This window comes from Rhinolophus sinicus, chromosome 13 (genome assembly GCF_057876585.1).
Source record: "Rhinolophus sinicus isolate RSI-liver-muscle chromosome 13, RSI-T2T, whole genome shotgun sequence".
Taxonomy (NCBI): Eukaryota; Metazoa; Chordata; class Mammalia; order Chiroptera; family Rhinolophidae; genus Rhinolophus; species Rhinolophus sinicus.
The window spans coordinates 53453450-53472129 of record NC_142513.1 but is presented as its reverse complement, the minus strand read 5'-3'; the positions used below and the strand labels follow the sequence as shown (position 1 = coordinate 53472129).

The 18680-nt window shown below is 54.9% G+C and overlaps 1 long non-coding RNA gene across 2 annotated transcripts in view; it reads left to right on the top strand.

Moving 5' to 3' along the window:
• The first annotated feature begins 13430 nt into the window (after positions 1 to 13430).
• LOC109444965 (uncharacterized) overlaps positions 13431 to 18680 on the top strand; it is a 30490-nt gene continuing 25240 nt past the window's right edge. For both annotated transcript variants that reach the window (XR_002136972.3, XR_012491323.2), the window contains exon 1: positions 13431 to 13594. This is a non-coding gene — a long non-coding RNA (uncharacterized LOC109444965). The remainder of the gene's footprint in view (positions 13595 to 18680) is intronic.

The following is an 18680-nucleotide window of genomic DNA, read 5'->3' as shown; positions in this document are numbered from 1 at the left end:
GACTCTTTCCCTTTAAGTGTCTCTTTTTCCTTGCTGTTTTTTTTCTCCCCCATCTGATCTGAGCTCGCTTTATTTCTTTTCTCAACCCCGCTCCCCCTCCTCCTCTCGGCGCTCGGGGGTGTGAGAGAACCCAGTTAGACGCGAAAGGCAACAATAGTCCGAGAGAGAGGGGGGCGATCGCTGCTTCTCGCCACTTTCAAACAAACGTGGGGAGACGGCTGAGCGGTGGGGGGGATTCCAGCCGGATCGCTCGGCGCGCGGTCGCCCAGCCTCGGCCTTTCACCAGGAGCTCTGCCTGGGCCGGGCCGCCAGGGGCTGGGGCGCAAAGTTAGCGGGCGGCGTCCGGGGCCGGTTCCGCGGACACGGCCGGGGTAGCATCCGGCGGCAGCGGGGCCGGGGGCCTGGAGTTGGCAGCAGCCGCGGGAAAGCGCCTGCCCCCCCGCCCCCGCCCCCATCCCCACCCCCCACTTACGCACGGCGGAATTCCGCCCGCGCCCCCCGGAAAGTCCGGGGTGCCGGGCGCGCGGAGCTGCACTCCCGGGCTGTGCGTTCGGCGGCGGCAGGCGGGGGGGCGGGGGCGGGGGGCGGTCAGGGGGAGCCGGAGCGTGTGAAACTCTGCCTCGAAGCTCGCTTTTGACTTGGTCCTATGAGCTGAGCCAACATGGCGTCTCCCATCGCTCCGCGAGCGCCGGCTGCCAGGCACGGCAGGGCCGGGTAATAGGAAACACATTGGTTCCTAAACAGAAAAAAAAAAAAAAAAAAAAAGGTGGTGGTGGTGGGGGGGCGGCTAAAGGCCATTCCATCTGCAGGCAGAAAGCACTCTTTTAAACTCGCGTTGGCCGAGGAGTGCGGTCCTCGGTGATTCTGTAATTAAAGCAGCAGAATTCGTAGGGGAAATAGGGGTCATGCAGGATCCCCTTCTCTGTTCGCCCCCACCCCCCACCCCCAATAATCAGGAGAGTTTATTTCATGCCTCTCCTCTCAACAAGCATCATATTAGGAAAAGCGAAAGTCTGGATCCTCCAACGATCTTAAGTGTTTTAATGCTATACGGGGAGGAGGAGGGGAGGCCAGTGTGTGCAGACCTCGGTCGCTTCTCGCGCTCATTAATGCAGGGGCTGCGCGGGGCTTTGCGCGGGCCGAGCTGGGGGTGGGGGCCAGGCTGCGGACCCCGCCGGACGCGAGCAGAACTTGGTGCTTGCAGGTCAAAGTTGTAGTGAAGGTGGCTTTCCGGGCGGAGGGCTGACTGGGGGCGCGCAGAGGCTGAGGGTCGGTTCCAAGCGGGTGGTCGCAGGCCCTAGAGAAGTGTGAACCCGCGTGGACGGCGCCCCTGGCAGGAGCGCGCTCTTAGCGGAGGGTCCCCGTTCTCTAATCGCTTTGAGAGAGGGAGAGGCCGGCCGTGGGAGAGACCTGGCCTCCCAGAGAGGGTCTTCCGAGGGCCTCTGCAGAGACCGAACTCGCAGCGGATGAGGCAGTTGCCCCATCCATCCAATTCCAGCCTCAGCTCGGGCCTGGAGACCCCTACCCTCAGCCGCCTGGGAGGGAAGCGAGGTACTCTCTGAATTCCGGGCCTCATCAAGATTTATTGAAGTTGGGTTTAAAAAACGTGCTTCAGATGATTTTTCCCATTTTCTCAGATTTCAAAGGCTCCCTGCAGTGCGGCTGCCTAATTAATGGTGAAATTCAACTAAATCTAATTATGCAGTAATTTTAAAGCAGTTAGTGCTGGGCGTTGGTTTGTAATAGGACCCCAGTTTTTTAAAGTTTGCTTACTGTGTTGGTTTAGGGGAAAGCCATCTTTTGTACGGCAAAGAAAGACGGGGAAATAGTTTTGCTGCGTGAACCACAGGCCTGAGAGCCGCTTCCCCCCACCTCCATTTCCATCCCCACTCCTATCTCCTTCTCTCTCTCTCTCTCTCTCTCTTTTCCTCTCCCAAGCTCACGCTCAGAAGCTGAGCGAGGTGCTAACCCAGCAAGGAGACCTGGTTTGATAACCAAAGAGAAAGGGGAGAATTTTTCCTAAGGAGACACAAAAGGGCTTGGTATCTGCTCCCCTGGACACATCTGTAAATGCCCGAAAACAAGGAAGGGACTCTCGTCTCAAATAGAGAACAGATTTCCTCCCCTTCACATCCATTGTCATTAAGGCGAAAAGCTGACTCTTGGAGTTATAAATCTTATCGTCCTTCTGATAACACACTTGTAATAAGTTAGCGTCCTATTCAAAGTGAATTGTAAAACTGCCTCATTTAATATGGCATCTGTGTCATTAAAACTTTTATTTTTTTTTTTCTTCCCTTGCGTCTTGCAGGCCTGGCGTTGGGGCGAGTGCCGAGGTGCCTACTGGGGTAGCGCTGAGGGGGAGAAAGGTGTGAGAGATGGGCTGCCTGGGATCAGGCTCGAGATTTAGTCTGGGGTGAGACACCCCTGAGGCAGAGAGGGCCTGGGGGGTAGGCCCCCTCGAAATGACGTTCCTTGAAAGAAACATGCTTGTGATTAGCTAAGCAAACACATCTGCTTTCGGAGTTGGGCCTTCGTTAATTAGCTGAACAAAGGGCCGTTTTGGTTTTTACCTTTTGCTGGGGGAGAGTGTGTTATTTCAGGAGTGTCGCGGGCCCTCCTCTTTTCAATTGCAGCCACGACGTTAATTTTATTGGGATTACTGATGGGAAATGAGGTGGCGCAGGCTTCCGAGAGGAAAAGCTTGATCATTACCCTCTTTGGGACTATATTTTCCCACCCAACCTCCTGCTCGCGAGGAGGGGGGTGGGGGGCGAACTGCGCAGTAAGTTCGGAGCAATTGGAATCAGGCTCGAGGTACGCTGATCTCGGGTGACAGAGCGTGTGTTGAAGCTGAACTCTATAATTTGCGCTTCTGTTCCTTTATTAGGCCTGGACAACGAACTAATGAGCTTTGGCCCAGCACAGTGTCACTTGTATTTATTTTCTTATGGCAACTTGGAGATAGCGGAAGTGTTCCTTACCAGGAGCCAGGGAGGGCCAGGAGTCCTGACAGGGTCTCTCCGGGCCCAGGTCGGTGGCGGCGTCCCGGGGGAGCGAGGACGCGCGCAGAACTGACGCAGCTCGGGGACTGGGCCTTTAGGCGAGGCCTTGGAGTGACCAGGAAGGCCTTAGGCCCTTTGGAGGCCCAGACACTCCTGCAGGCCCAGCTCCCTGCGGTTGAGGTGCGGGGGCGCGGGACAAACCCATAGCAGGTCCCCAAGGTCCAAGATGGTCAGAGGTGCAAAGGTGGCACCCGGCGGAGGAGGGATCCACGAGCGGAGCGTGTCAGGCCAGGGAACCCTTGGAGCGCGGAGGCCATCCCACCCCGTGGCCAGGCGTCTGCTTTGTGCGGAGGGAGGCCTGGCTCAGCTCTCTGGCCAACTGGTTTGGGGGTGGGTGAGACAGAGAGGATGCTTTAAAGGAGCTCTTAGGGTCTTGAAGTGCGGGGGCTCCCTTCCCTCTCTCCCTAGCTTGGCTGATCCAAGGAATCTCAGTTGCAGAGGCCTGGAATAAAGTGAAGGATGAATGTGAGGGGTGGGGGCAGAAAGGGGTCGTCTGAGGCAGCACGAACGTCCCTTGTGCCCTGGCACAGAGAACAGGAGCCCCCCACGCCGTGTGGGGTAGGGGTGCAAGAGAAGGGAATGCCTAGGGAACTGGGAGGCCAGCGGGGACTTCTCTGCTCTGCCGCCCGCGGCTTCCCGCGGCTCTCGCCTCGCTCCCCGCCAGGCAGCCCTGGCTCATAACGCCCAGGCTCTGTGCCCCCGCCCGCCCGCCAGCCCCACATCTCCTGGCCTCCCCTCGCTTCATCCCTCGGCCTTACTCCCCCCTCCCCGCCTCTTCCTTCCTTCCTGCAAATGGGTGTTAACGTGGGTCTTTATGTTCTGTCTATAACTAGTATGTAATCACGCGCCCCATGCCTCTCTCTAAAAGCATTTAATAAATGTCTATTAAAGCGCTACAAATGTAAGATGAATTTAGTGGCGCGGCTGCCTCCCTGAATCCGAACGGTAATGATGGATTTATCAACGGGGATTCGCCTTCGGCACAGCGAGGGAGGTTTACTCAGCAAATATGTCGGCGAGCACCCACCCAAATACAATCATTTGGTCCCCTGCGGGCGCCAGCCGCCTCGCCCCTTCCTCCGCCCGCCTGGCGGGCCTGGGCCGAGCTGGAGGACCACAGCCCCCTCCCCTCTGCTGTCCCTTTTCTCGGCCTGCGGGTCTCGTGGCGGCTTGGCGTGGGGGACCTGGCACGCAGGTTGAGAGGTGGGTAGCGGGTGGTGGCAGGGCGAGAGCACACGGTGACAAGCGGCCTGCCCTGGCTTTGCTGGGAGACCTCAGTGGACGCCCTTGTGCCACTCTTGGTTTTGAAAGGGTCACAGTTGTTCCTGAGTCTGCGAGGGGACTCCTGAGGGTCCTGGCTTTGACCGAATCTTAAGTCGTGGGATCCTCGCTGGGCCTGCCGCCCAGCCCTGGGTACCATTCTAGGGGAGGCGGCCGGCCACGAAGGCCGTGGGACCCCATGCCCGCCGAGGGGCCCCGGCTGTGCCCACTTGCGTGTCCGCTCCCCTTGGGTTCCCTGGACCCCGCCAAGCTAAAGCAGAGGCGGCTGTTATCCAAGGTTAGAATGTAACCTGAAGACCCAGGCAGAACTTCCAAGACGCTTTCCCTGAGCAGCCCAGGTTTCTGCCCACCTGCCCCGGCAGAGCCCACCCGGCCATTTCAAAGTTTCTGTGGCTGTGGATTTTTAGAATTTGGTTTGGACTGTGAGCCTTAATGCGCACGGCCCCAGTGACCACCCCCTCTCTCTTTTTGTCTTTTATCTTTCTCTTGGAGGGGGAGGAAAGTGCTGGCCTGTTCCATCAAGGCCAGTTCGCATTTGCTTTGGCCTCTGATTTCTCTTTCTTCTTTGGAAATTTCATTGAGATGTCTCTGTGCTTCGCTTGTCACTTATCTTTGTTCCTTTTAAATAAAGGGCTTTTAAATGGACTTATTGCTCCCAGCGTGGGTTCCTCTCTCTAAATGTTAGAAAATTGTGCCATCTACCCGCTATGCTGAGTACTGTCACACTCGGAGACCTCGGGGACCTCCGGGCGGGCTTCAATGCAGCCGTGTCAGGGGCCGCGGGCAGCGGGAGGAGGGGGCGGCTCACGTGGATTTTTACAGCTCTCCGCCTGCAGCCGGCCCGCGTGGCCACGCCAGGGCACGGCGGCGAACTTGGCGGCAGCGCCTGATCTCGGATCGAATCGGAGGCGGGGCTGGGGCTCGTCCCTTCTCCGAGATGCCCCGGGCCAGGGGAGGGGGGCCCGGGGGGCCGGTTCTAGACGCCAACAGCCACGGGGGTCCCGAGAACGGAGGACAATGCGGGGAGGCTGCCTGGGAGGGGCTGAGGGGGGGTTCGCAGAGCCGATCTGGAGCGCTCTGCCCGCCGCCAGTCGCCCGTCTCCCTCGGGGGAAGCCGGGCTGAGAGCGGCAGCGCAGCCGGTGGCGTCCCAGCCTCTCCGCGAGCGAGAGCGAGGAGAGCGCGCGCCCGCCAGGCCGTGCGGCTGCAACTTTCAGCCCCGGCTTCCCGGGGAGAGACATTTCTGGTGGCTTTTGGAAGGCCAGGGCTTGCTTCTCTTTAAGGGAGTGTGGTTGAGCTGGACCGCGTTTGAACAAGTCGGACGTCTGATGTGGGGGTCTCCTCACCCGGACCCCTCCCCCGCAAAGCATCCCACCCACAACCGCAGGTTCTTTTTGAATGAGTTAAAATGGATGAACGGTTTAGATTTTATTATGTGGCTACCCTTTCTCAGAGGCCGTTTTGTTTTTTAACCCATTAGGAGTATTAGCTAAGATTTCCAAGTGTCAGTTGGGTATTTGTGCTTGTGTATGTATGTGTGTGGGGGGGATCCCCGATAGGGTTTATGACTTTTATTACATGTTTCACACTGTTCGAGAAATGGAGTTTTAAGCAACATACAATTAAATCTATATTGCTCTTTGGAGAAGGGCCAAGGAACTTGACAATCAATTAGTTTAGATCTTCGGATACTTGTTGCTAAAATCAAAGTGTAGAACTGCAGCCCCCACCGATAGCTGCTTCCCCATTTTTCCTGGAGTCTTGGAACCACCACACAAAACATGGCAATGGCTTCCCAACGTGTTTTTCTTGATTATTCTGCACAGATTCGTCTTTTTATATAAAAAAAATCACACAGTTTTCTGTTTTTCCCCTTTCTCGCTCTGACTGCAGTCTCTCCTCTCCTGCCTTTTACCAGCCAGATTTAGTTTTTAAAAATACGTTTATTTTTAATTTGTATTATTTGAAAATGAATTTTCCATTCATCCTCTTCCCCTTACCTGACACTAAGAAGGAAAACTCTGTTAATAATCACAATGGTACAGTGGTTTCCAGACAAAGGCAAATTATAGTCTTTATAACCACAGCAGGACAGAGATAGGGGGTATATTCTCTCCCCCCACCCTCCGCATCTCTCATCTGTCTCTTTAAATAAAGCATCTTAGGAAATAATCTCCTGCATTGACCAGAAACTGCTTCCTCCTTGAAAATGCCACCGTTCCCACTGCCTGGCTTTCTCAGGCAATCCTCTAGCTGCCTAGCAGCCGTCTTCCTGCCCTTGACCCTGGCTGCTGGTGGGGGTGCACCTATGGAGACGGGGGCTCCTGAGAAGGCTGGGGGTCCTGCCCACCTGTACCCGGCAGCTGATAGCAAGTTCCAAAGAGGGCCTTGCTAATATATTCAATAATTCTTACTTCCCCCCAGCATCCTCTCCCGACAGCCACCCAGGTTCCCTGAAAGGAAGGTGGGAAGAGGGTAGGGGCTGCGCAAAGACCCCCCCTCCCCATTTCCTAGTCTGCTTTCCAGGCCCAGCCATCCCTTCACTGCCTCCTCGCTAATTTAAAAACACTGTGGCTTTGGGACTGACCAGGCCAGTCGTTCAACTGTCATCTCTACCAGGATGGACGTCTACAACATCCTGTGGTCTCAAAAAAAAAAAAAAAAAAAGAGAGATTCTGAACCAAGTGAAGTGATTGGGTGGAGTGTCATGAACCTCTCTCCAGAAGCTTCCTTGGCCTCCTAGGGCACCTGGGGCGGCAGGAACCTTTGCCTCCACCCGTGCTGTGCCCGCCCACAGGCTCTGCCCTGATTGGAAGGAAGGTCTGGGAAACATTTTCTCTGCACTAATTTTATATTTCCCCTTTCCCCCTGGCAACATTAAACATAATTTTGCGCTGTCATTGTCACTAAGATTGCGGTTTGTTGATGTCTCTACTTGGAAATACGACCCTTCCGCCTCCAACAGGGAGCCCTCCCTGTATAGTTTCTGGGAGGCCCCTTCTCCATCAGGGAGCTCAGGGTTTCTGTGAAAATGGAGAGAGAGAGAGAGAGAGAGAGAGAGAGAGAGAGAGAGAGAGAGAGAGAGAGAGAGAGAGAGCTCTGCCAGAAGGGTCCCTAGCAGAACCCCACAATCCTTTCAAACCCCCTTCCCCTAGGACAGCAGAAGCTAATGGGGTTTTGACGTGTGTTTGGTTGTTGGCTTGTTTGTTTAATAAAATCCCTGTGTTTTTTAAAGTCTGGGTGTCTATGACGTGTAACCACAGGCACTCCACTTTTAAAATGTCCCTTTGAATTTTTTTATTTGCTTTAGTGTCTGTCCTCTTCAACTTCTGTTCTTTATCCCTCTTTCTCCTACCCCCCGCCCCCCCATACATTTTCTCGGGCTAAGCAACACTCTGCAGGCCCAGTGGCCACGGCCCTGGCGATAAAATCCATTTACCCCCAGTTATCTGGGCCTTTGGTGACAGCCTGGAGCAACAAAGATGAAGCTATTTCTCATTCCCCAGGCCCTGCTCCTCCTTTTTCTTTAAAGTGCCAGCCTAGAGGGGCTCCGGAGTTTGGGCAAAGGTGCCCCACGCCCCTAGGTTTGCTCCCTCTGCCTGGTCATGGTTCTGGTTGCTTGTCGTTTGTTTTCCTTGTCTTTGGAGGAGGTGCTCTTACTGTCCACCCTCCACAACAGGGTTTCAGAGCCTGTTTGCACCAAGGCTGGTGGGTTGCAGAGCGATTATCTCATTTCGCTGGCGCAGAGCAAAACCGCTTGCAGCCCCTTTGCAGCCCCTGGGTCAAGCATTCAACGCAGGGCCCATGTCACAGACCCAACCCGAAGGTTAATTTTCCCTCATTAGCATCTCCATAGTTTGCTGTTGCCCGGATCTGGGCCCTGTCTTCTCCCTGCTTCCCTCTCGAATATTCACTCTCATGGTCCGCTCTTCACAACCTCACACTGTGCCAGACTCCTATTGGGTCCTTAGACTAATCATGGAAACTCCATCGATTTCCAAACAGTTTGCCTATTTCCATCCTAGGGCTCTTTTCCTCCATCCACGTCTCTCTCCGTCCTCCATGCCCGTCATTTACAGAGACATATTCTGCTTTATTTGAATTAGTTCACTTCTCCCCTTTTACTTTCTCTCCCCCCCCCTTATTCTTTAAATAAAAGCAAAAGCTACAAAATGGCCAAGTTCAGCTGCATTGTGCCAGGGGGGAGCCACCCATCCCAGCCACCGAGAACGAAGCAGGGGGTTTGTAATGACAGAAGAAACAACAAAGGAAAAAGAACTGCGTTTGCAGCTTAAGTGGGTGAATGTGTTTGTGTGTCTGTATCTGTGTGTGTTTTTAAGATTTCTTTGAACTGCCTTTGTGCTGACGACAGTGGCGTTTGCCGAAGCTAGTCATGGTATAGGGACTTTCAGTTAACCTCTTATATCAAATGAATCTTTTAATTTAGAGACCAATATATCTCCTTCTCTAGATACCTTTTGTAGACCCAGCCTGAGCTCGGTGACACAAGACTGGGGATTATAATAAAGACCAGATAAAGTTTGCCCAAGTTATTATCTTTTTCCCTCTCCATCCTTTTTTTGCCAACCTGAAAAATCCCCCCATCCAGCCAATAAAAGTTGAGGTCAGTAGCAGCGTTTCCTCCCAGAGCAGAAGGTTGGAATTTCTTTACCTTTTCCCAACAAGCCTGTTGACTAAAGTGGGTTGGTTTCTAAGCTCAGACACTAAAATGATTTATAGTTTTTCAACAAGTCATTATTTTGGTGTGTTGTTTAGGTGGGGCTGAGACCATCTAATAATCAATGGAAGGCTGGGGGGGAGGGGATTGTCTGTGACCAAGGGGACAGTTAACAGCACAACATAAAAGCCAGTCGGGTCTCCGGGGATGGAATTTGGGGAAAGAGCCTGCACACGTCTGCTCCTGGGCTGTAAAGAAACACATTGTTAACTAGGGCACCACAGACAATACCCTGGGCTCTGCCGTGAGTCGGAGCTGGGCTACTTTCAAGATTTTTTAGCAGCACTGTTCATTTTCATGGGGTTTCTGGACCATTTGAAATTCAACCTTTAGCTAGCCCGCTCCTGGGGGTATGGTTACAGAATTCATTTTCTGATTTACTGCCCCTCCTCCTGTATTTGCTTTATTTCCTGATGGTCTCCCAGGGGGCTAATCTTTTTTTTCCCCTTTCTTTCATATTTTCCAGTTTTGTTCTCCCCGTAGCCGGCTCACTGGTTTTCCTGTCTCTACTGATCACTCATTTGCTTCCTTTCTCTCTTTCCTTCCTTAAGAGAAAGAGGAAAAGAAAAAGAATGGCGGGGAGGGGAGGTTTCCAAATGGTTCCCTTCTAAGTGTTATTAATTACTGTTACAAGGCAGACGATTCTTAACTAATAACAAAGTAGTAAATTACCACTGACTTTCAAATATTTCTCATTTGTCAGGTCTGATTGATTTGATTAATATTCCACTCTTTGAAATAATTTTAGCCGCTCTGACAGTCAGCTCTACCCACGAGGCAAAGAGCATGGACCCTGCCCCTCTGCTTTTACTCTTCTTGTGAAGTTTTGGTTTTCATCCCAAGGCCCAGAATTCTGACCGGGAAGCAGTATTAGAAAGGTTCACAGGCAAATGAACTGCAAGGGAGGTGTGGACGGCAGACCTGTCTACGTTCAGTGATTTACGTGTAATTTTGAAAACAGGGCCGAGCAGGTTAATTGTATGGAAAGAACCAAACGGCGTGCATACCTAGGTCTCCCGAACATTTTTTTCCCCTCCAGATTCCAGGCTAAAGGGATGGCTTTTTAAAAAGATTCCTAAACCCAGGAAACACACCCAAGCCAAGCCCTATTTCTCCTTGTCCATCCGGATACCATTTCTAAAGAGGGATCTTACTCTTTGGGGATTAGTGGTGTGTGTGGGGGGTGGGGGGTGGGGGAGGAAAGGTGTGTGACTGTGGGAGGGGGCAGGGCCCAAAGGGCTCCCACCTCCGGAGCACCCAGAAGACCTTTGGGGAAGGGGCTTATATATTCCAAAGGCCCTTTTCCCTCCCACCATCATATCCAGAGTGCACTTTTTTGACGCTATCAATACCCGCTGCCTCCACTACCTCTTGAGTTTTAATCTTAATTATATTATTAAGTGCTGTCAGGGAATTGAATGTGATTGATGACGTCTGCCTATTAAACGATCGATTGTGAATATCGCTACTATCATCTATCAATATTCCTAGGCCGGGGGTATTGCTCGCCCCGCGGCGGTTATTTGTAATCCCGAAATGATAGACTGCAGGGAAAGACCATTTCTTCTTCGCAGGACTAGCGTTCCAGGTGCGGCAGGGAGTCCGGGCGGGGAAGCAGGGGACTCCCCGCGTTCCCACCACATCTCACACCCAGAGAGAGTTTAAAGACTTTTTTAAATGATAAAACCAGTGAATTCTCCCTCGGATCTAGTAGCTGGAAAACCAGAGTCGTTTTTTAGGGAAAGAGGTAACCTCTGCAGGTCGATAGCGGAGCAAGCGTTTTCTAGCTGCCAAGTGATTTGCTGTGAGACTAGGAGGAAAAAGCCAGCAGCCAGGGGACCCCTTTACAGGAGGGTGGTTGGATGGGGGCTGGCGGGGGGTACTGGGGGCAGACTCTATTTCTGGGCGGTGGGTATGTCCTTCCACCTGGAGGTGTCCAGTTTGGGGGGGGGGTCACTCAAGGCTCTCTACTCCGAGCCACCCCTACAAAGACACTTTCACCTGCTCCCGCCTTCTCTGCAAAGGTGGAGGCGGGTGCGAAACGCGCAGCGGCTGAGGCTGGAGGAGTCTGAGCGCCGAAGCCTTTTGTCTCCACACAGAGCGCCGCAGCGCCAGCTTCTTTCTCGGGGCACGGCACGGGGTCACCGGCGAGTCTCAGCCCCTGCTTTAGGGGGATGGGAAGGCGATGCGGTGAACGGAGCCAAACTCCCGCCTGGGACGGAGGCTGGAGCACCCCGGCGGGGTGGGGCGTGGAGCGCGGCCGGCCCGCGCCCTGCTCCTGCCCGGGGGTGCGCACCAGGTCGCCGAGGCCCAAGAGTCCCTCCTCCGGCTCCCAAGGCCCCGGGGTCGGTCAAGCGGCCCCTGGCACCGCAAGGGAGGCGCATCACCCTGGAGCAGCACCGCCAGGACCTACACCTGGCCTTCGCGGCCCTCACGGCCCAGTCTGCTTTTCTCCAGCATCCCAGGGCGACGAAGCAGCGAGAGCGCCCCTGGAACCTGTTGGTCTCTGCTGTCCCCGGCCGCAGGCCTGGGGCCCACACATCTACATGGCCACGCGGAGCGGGCAGCAGGCCAGTTGTCCGAAGACGATCGAAGCCACGGTGGCGCGGCTCCTGCCTGCCCGCAGCGCCCTACCTCACCGGGCGAGAAACCTCACCCCCCAGCCGTGCCATCCCCCCAACCAGTCACCTGCCCCCGAACCTCCGCCTCCCACTGGGACACCTACCCTTGGCCATGTGCTTTGCCCTCAGGTTTGGAGGCTCCCAGGGGCACGGACGCCATGGCGGGCACATAGTAAGCACTCAATAAATGTTAGCTGCTGCTGTTCTCAGTAAGCACGGTAAGCACAGCTGGCTGCTCTAGGAGCTCCTCTCCCAGACACATTTGTCGCAGACGGACCACAGTACGGCTGCCGTCCACCCTCTGCCGCCCTGAGCCCTGCAGCCACGGCCCTCCACCCCCGACACGCCGGAAGAAACCCCCAGGCCTCTGCCATGCCTCCCCCCTTCCCCGGGACGTGTGTTCAGGCCTGGGCCACGGTGAGCAGCAGACAGAGGCCTGAAGCAAGGGTTAGCAGGACCCGAAGGCGCCCGCCCAGATCAGCGCCGGGGGAGGGGCATTTCGGCCCAATACCATCCTTGGGGGGGGGGGGGAGAATGGTTCGTTGTTTTAAAACAAACAACGGAAGAGGGAACTTTTCGTGAGAAAGTGTGTGTTGGAAGGGGGGGGGGGGGAGAGCAGGGGCAAGCCGAGGCAGGGCGCGCAGCTGTAGCTGAGTCAGAAGCATCGGAATGACACCTTTTTCTTCTAGAAACAATTCTTTGGGTGAGCCTTTCATCGGCCTGGGCCGAGGGGAATGAGTGGTCGGAGACACGTACAGCGCCAGGTAGCCAGCCGGATGTCAGCTTACCCCCTTAAATAAACATAACTCCGCCTTCCTGATTTTTCTCATCAGTAATAGTAATACTATTGTCATTATTTTGCAAACGACATTTCAGCCCCAGCAGGCCCCTGGGACAGCGGCAAGAGCCACGCCCAGATCGGTGAGCACCTGCGGCGCTGCGACCCGGACTCCCCACCCCCACCCCGCGTCTGTCCCCTCCCCCTGCCCCAGGCTGGTGGATGTTCTTGGATGTGGACCCCTTTAAAAATGACAAATGTCTTGTCAATCCATCCACCCATCCCCTCTTGCTTCCTAATCACTTTTCGGGGCGCGGGACCCAGGCGCAGGCCCAGCGGCGCGTGTCACGAGGCCCGCATTGTACCGTAATCGCCAAAACCTTGGCCTAATTTGCAGCTAATAGAGCTCGAGCGAGGGAGTCGGGAAGGAATCAGCGGCCTAAGGAGCTAGGTTTAAGCTTTGGAGACATCGCAAATTAAGGGCCTGGAAGGAGGATGTGATTCGTGTGATTTTCTCTCCTCCCTCTCCCACACACGACTGTGCGTCTCCCCACTCGGCCTTTGGGGACGCGGCCCTTCGCTCTCTGCGGCCTGTGTGCCGTGTCGCTGGCTTCCCGGACTCCGGACCACAGTGCGTCTGGGGCGCCCTTCGCCTGGCTTCTCCCAGCCCCCGGGAGGAGGCGCTGGTGCCCGGGTCAGCCTCTGCTCCCTCCCAGCCGGCGTCTCGGAGCCCCCATTCACAAAGCCCCGCTTGGTGGAGGACACACACACACACTCACACACTCACACCCCCAAAAGAGGGGAGTTTGATCTTGCCTCATTGGCGTCTGGGCCTGAAAGGAAAATCGTTTGGGTAAACAGCCAAGCTTCCAGGCTTAACGCCCGGCTCCCGCCCCCGCCCCTCCACCCCCTTCCCGCCTCCCCCATTCCCCTTCAACCCCACCCGCCACCCACACTCCGCTCCGCAGCCCAGCTCGGAGCGAGCTCCGCGCGTCTGGGCGGGAGCCCAGGGCTCCCCGGGTTCAAAGGGCCGCAGCCCCCAGGGAATGCCCTCCTCGCTGTGCCCCGGGGGCAGAAGCGGACTGCTGGGCGGTGGGACCGGCCTGGGCCACGGTAGGAACCGCGAAACCTCCCGCTTCCCTAAGTGGGGCTCGTCCCGGGGGAGGGCGCAGGGGAGTTCGGAGCCCGCAGGGGCAGTTGCGCCCAGGCCGAGCGGAGGCCGAGCCCGGGCCGCCCCGGCAGGCACCCTGGGCCCCACCAGGCGGTCACAGGCCTGTGTCCACATGTGTGCAGGGCCACGGGCGGGGGCGTGGAGCCTCTGCAGGCCGCGATGCGCTCCACACACCCTGCGGTGATGACCGGGTCCCCACCTCCCTCCAAACGGCCTCGGCTCCCGGAAAAGCCTTTAATCTGATATTAAGCGTTTTTCGAAGTTTGGTTCTTTTTAAAGGAGAGTTCTTCTGTTAAGTGGCACAATTAATAGTTGTTAACAGGCAAAAAAAGACTTTCGTGCTGTTTAAAAGGGTATTGGTTTCTCTCTAGCTCACACTCTCAAGCGTGGAAAGAACCTTGAAATCTGAAAATATCCTGATTTGATTATTAGAGCTGATTATGTGACGACCCCCCTCCCCCTCCATTCTCTAATGCAATTCCTCTCCCTTCTCCCTTCCTCGGCCTTGTTCTCTCTCTCCTTCTAGTCTCCATCTCCCTCTAATCCAGGCGTCATTAGCAACACCCTCTGGCTACATGTTCTGCATCAATGAAACATTGTGACATAGTTGTAATACAAACTCTGCGCCTTGCACTGCATCTTGCGGTGGGAAGTGTAATAGCAATAAAAATCATTTTTCATCTCCAGGCATTATTCGGTGGGAAAAAAAACACACACCAGAAAATCGGAGTGTGAGAAGAGGGGTGGAGGAGAGAGAAATGGAAGGAGGCGAAGGAGGGAGGGAGAAAGAGAAAGAGCGATGGGAAACCTTGCCAATGTACAGACTTCTCAAAAACAGTGGGCATGGAGATTCAAGCCTATCCTTTGCTGGGCTCTACTCTCTTCTGCTTTTGTCCCTGTTCCTCACCGCTGTCCCTTGGTGGACCCCGGGGTCCTTCAGCTCCCAGGATCTCAGCTCCCAGCCTCTTGGCTCCCAGGATCTCTCAACAGCTCCTTGCTGCCTCGTGCAGCGTTCCTCCAGCACCCCAGGGGCCGGCCACCCCTCCTCAGCTGGCTGGGGTGAGGGGCCCCCATTCAATTCGGGGCCTCTTTCCTGTATGAACTCTCAGGAGGAATCTTTCCTAGCCTGATGGAGAAGGGACAAACCACCCAGAAAGCCGACCTGGCTATTTTCTTGGCTCAGCCCTGTAATTTCTAAGCTAAGGCTCTCGGAGAACCTGCTAATCTGCAATGAGGAGTGTTGGTTACAAGGAGAAGGCACTTCCCTGCCGGTTGGGAGCTCAACCTGCCAACTCAGGAAGGAAGGGTTTCTAAGTTGAGTTTACTCAGGTCGGGAGACGCAGGGGCTTAAACACCACACACACACACACACACACACACACACACACACACACGCTCGACCCCCACCCCCTACTTTCCAGTTCAGCCTGGGTTATAGGTGGCATCCACTGAGCTCCTTTAAACAAAAACAAAAACGCACTGGCAGTCCATTAGAAAAAGAGTCTAAATTATGTTAGGAAAAGATCCTGTCCACCCCCCTCAAAACAAAGACGCCGCACCAATCCTCACAGGACCACAAGACAGACACTCTAGTCTTACACCACGTTTGGCAAATTCGCAGAAGAAATCTTGTTTTGTGAAATTTGTTTTTCCTGAGAACACCTGTCTCTGGGGGTGGTGCGCGTTTTGCAACAAATGGAAGCAAAGACTCACCATACAGTGAATTCAATTTTCTCTATAGTATTTCGTGGCGAGGATTTAAGAGTGAGGTGAAACTCAGAAGTTACCAAATGGGTAAAACAGGGCCAGATGCCCAGTTCCTCCTTAGAGAGAAATGCGGTGTAATCTCTACCTTCTGCCTGCGGCCCTCACTGGCCGACAGGCGCCCAGGTTTCCGGGCTGTATTTTGTAGTTATTTTCGTCAGCAGAGCCGAAGGCTGCGGGGTACGAGGTTCCAATAGCCTGGCCACTGGCCTGGCAGAGCCCCTCTGGTGTCTGACTGACCGGAATGACTGAGTTTCGGTGGAAATCTAAGTGGGAAGGATGACTTCCTGGGAACCCGCTTGATGGGAGATATTTGCATAGGCCACAGCTGAGTGGCCCGAACCTGGCGGCCCGAACCTATGGTCTCTGAGAACACATCGTTCATTTCTGTTATCTTTTCTACCAACATAGCACTTTAGCTTTGCTGAAATTGTACGCATATATTTTTTTCTCTTTCTCCTGTTATTTTCCCTTGATCCCAATGCAGACATCGTGCGATACGTCGGTCACAGATCATGGGTGTTAGTGGGTGGGAAGAAGATTGAAGCTTCTCTTAGGGTTTGGGGGGAAAAGTCCGGGGACGGTCAAGTTAGGCTGCGTAAGGCTGGGAGGCATGGCCGCGTAATTCCAGTTTCCGCAGCGAGGTGGCGCTCCAGGGCACGGCAGCGCGCCCGGCTGTCCGCCGCGTTCCCGCTGCGAGGCCGCCGCCACCGAGCAAGGTGAATGCCGGCTTCCCAAAGCCTCCGCGCGAAAATCGGGCAGCTCTCCGACCCGCAGGGCCGACTGTCCGTGGGTGGGCGAAGGCCCGAGGCCACAGCCGGGAAAGGCGGGCGACAGCGGGTAGCGCGGCCGGGCCGTGGCGGTGGCTCCGGGGGAATCTGCGAAGTTCGAGTTTGCAGTGGGACGCGGGTGGGGCCGACGCGGGGATGCGGGCCCCGGGTCTGAACGCAGCAAGGGAGTCACCCAACTCAGGACAATTTCTTTCTCTCTCTGTCTCTCTCTCTGTCTCTCTCTGTCTCTCTCTGTCTCTCTCTGTCTCTCTCTCTCTCTCTCTCTCTCTCTCTCAGAAAAAAACAAAATCTTGTGCACTGGGATGGATATTGTTGTGTCCCCCAAACTTGGTAGGTTTCCTATTTGATAGGTTCCTTTCCTGTGATTTTCCTTCCCTTCCTTTCTCGTTTTACCTCCCCCCTTCTCTCTTCCATCTTTCCTTCCTTTCTGTCTTCCTTCCTTCCTTCCTTTCTTCCTCTCTCTCCTTCTTTCTTTTTTTTTTTTTTTGGCTTATGTCGGAGAACTGATTGTATCTGGGTGGGGGAGAGAGACAGAGAGAGAGAGACTAAGATCAGAGGTAGAAGACCCACCATTGGGCAATGGCAGCAAAACAGAAGAAGAAACTGTTTCGATTTATTGAACGCACTTCCATGCCCGCGGTTTCGTTCCCACACTTCTGCATCCCAGGGGCATCTGACAAGCCTTTCACCCACCACGCTCAACCTGTGGTTGTGGAGGCCCTTTAAAATCATTTTTGAAACAAAGATCGAAATAATAGTGACAGTAACCGTGAACAGCATGGCCACGCTGCATGAACGTCCTCGTGGGTTTGCAGCCCCGCTCCGTGGGGCCAGAGCAAGGCCTGTGGGTGGCTTTAAATTGGTCCCTCTTTTCAGGAATTCGTTGCAGCAGAACTCCCTGAAATTTCAGCTATCCCCCTACCCAGTGGCTGCGGCTACCCCGCCTGGGCCCTGGCCACCTCTGGGAAGCTTTGCTGAGCCGGCACCGGGTCACCAACTTGTCACCAGCTGCATTTCTTTTAGCCCGTGTTTCCCGGGCACCTCACCTCGATTGAAGTTTTCTAGTATAAATGCAGGAATTTTCAGCCCAATTTAGGAGTCTACAGACACTCAGAGGGTCAGGCCATTAGGAATGTTAACGTGGTGACCAAGAATTATAAACATGATCTAAAAGTCTCTTCCAATTCATTTCTTCAAGTATTTATTCGACTTAAGTGATGAAAAGTGACAGTTGTGAAATAGACAGCTTTTAAAAGTAATGAAGTCAGATGAGGCTTTAACCTGTCGATTGCTATGAATCAACCTTGAAAAAGACGAATGAAGAACATTATTTGAGCACCTAAGAGCCAGCATTTGCTGTGCTGATGGTGGGTCCTGAAACCAGCCCACAAGCTCAGTGAGAGTGGCTGGCAGGGGAGGCCTTGTGTTTGCGGTGTGGCCCTCTGGTGACCCAGCAGGCCTGGGACCCTTGCTGCCTATAGGGGACATTTTCATGAGGCTGGGTCTCCATTTCCACTTAGACTTCAGCCTTGGATTTGGGCCACCGCAGCCCTCAGCAGAGCTGGAAATTCAAAGGGGCCGCCCTGCAGGCCACGATATAGATGGGTGCTCAGCCCAGCTCCCCAGCAGCGGAGGGTGTCAACTTCCTTCTCCAGGCAGGTGGGGAAGGGCCAGGGCCTGCAGGAAACCGCGATCTTACCAATCTTTTGGAAATTATGGCTTTTGGCAGAGGCCTGGGAGTAAGGCGAGGAAGTAGAGCAGAAAATGAAATTTCCCAGAGGTCCTGGGAGGCTGGTGGGTGTTGGGTTCTCAGTGACATCCAAGGACCCTAATCTGCCAGGGAAACCAGAGGAGGGCAGGGGCGGGGGTCTTGTGCTGGGGAGAGGGTGTCAGCTCTGCACCGACTCCCCTCCCAGAGTCCAGGTATGGCTTCTGAGGAAGGTGCACTGGGGGGTGTTTTAAAATAAACACATTTTCTTGGAGATCTCAGCTCCCCACAACCGCAGTTTAGGTCAGAGCCAGACATGGGAGTGGGGTGGGTGCCTTCAGCCTGATCCCGGCATCCAATGTGGGCCCCGGGCGTCTGGGGGCTGCTGGGGTACGAGCCACAGGTCCTCCCCTGACTCCCGCACCCCTTCCCTTTTCCTCCTCAGTTCTGGGGTCAACAGGAAAGAGGGGGAGCCTCTCTCCTCCCATCTCCTCCCTTGACCATGGAGAGCAGTCCACGGAAGGTCAGGAGACAGCGCCCGATTTGGGGACAAGTGCCCGCCTGGTGGGACTGTCTGTGGCCCGAAATTCACTGAGCTTGAAATTCCCAGACTCTTGGCTGGTGGCTTGCGACTCAGAGGACCCCTCAGATCCGAGAGAAAGTGAGGGGGAGGGGAGCGCAGTGGACCACGCCCTCCCCTGGGACTGTCTAGCGCCGGGGACAAGCCGAGTGGGTGCGTCCATTCGGCCCCACCCTGGCCTGGGC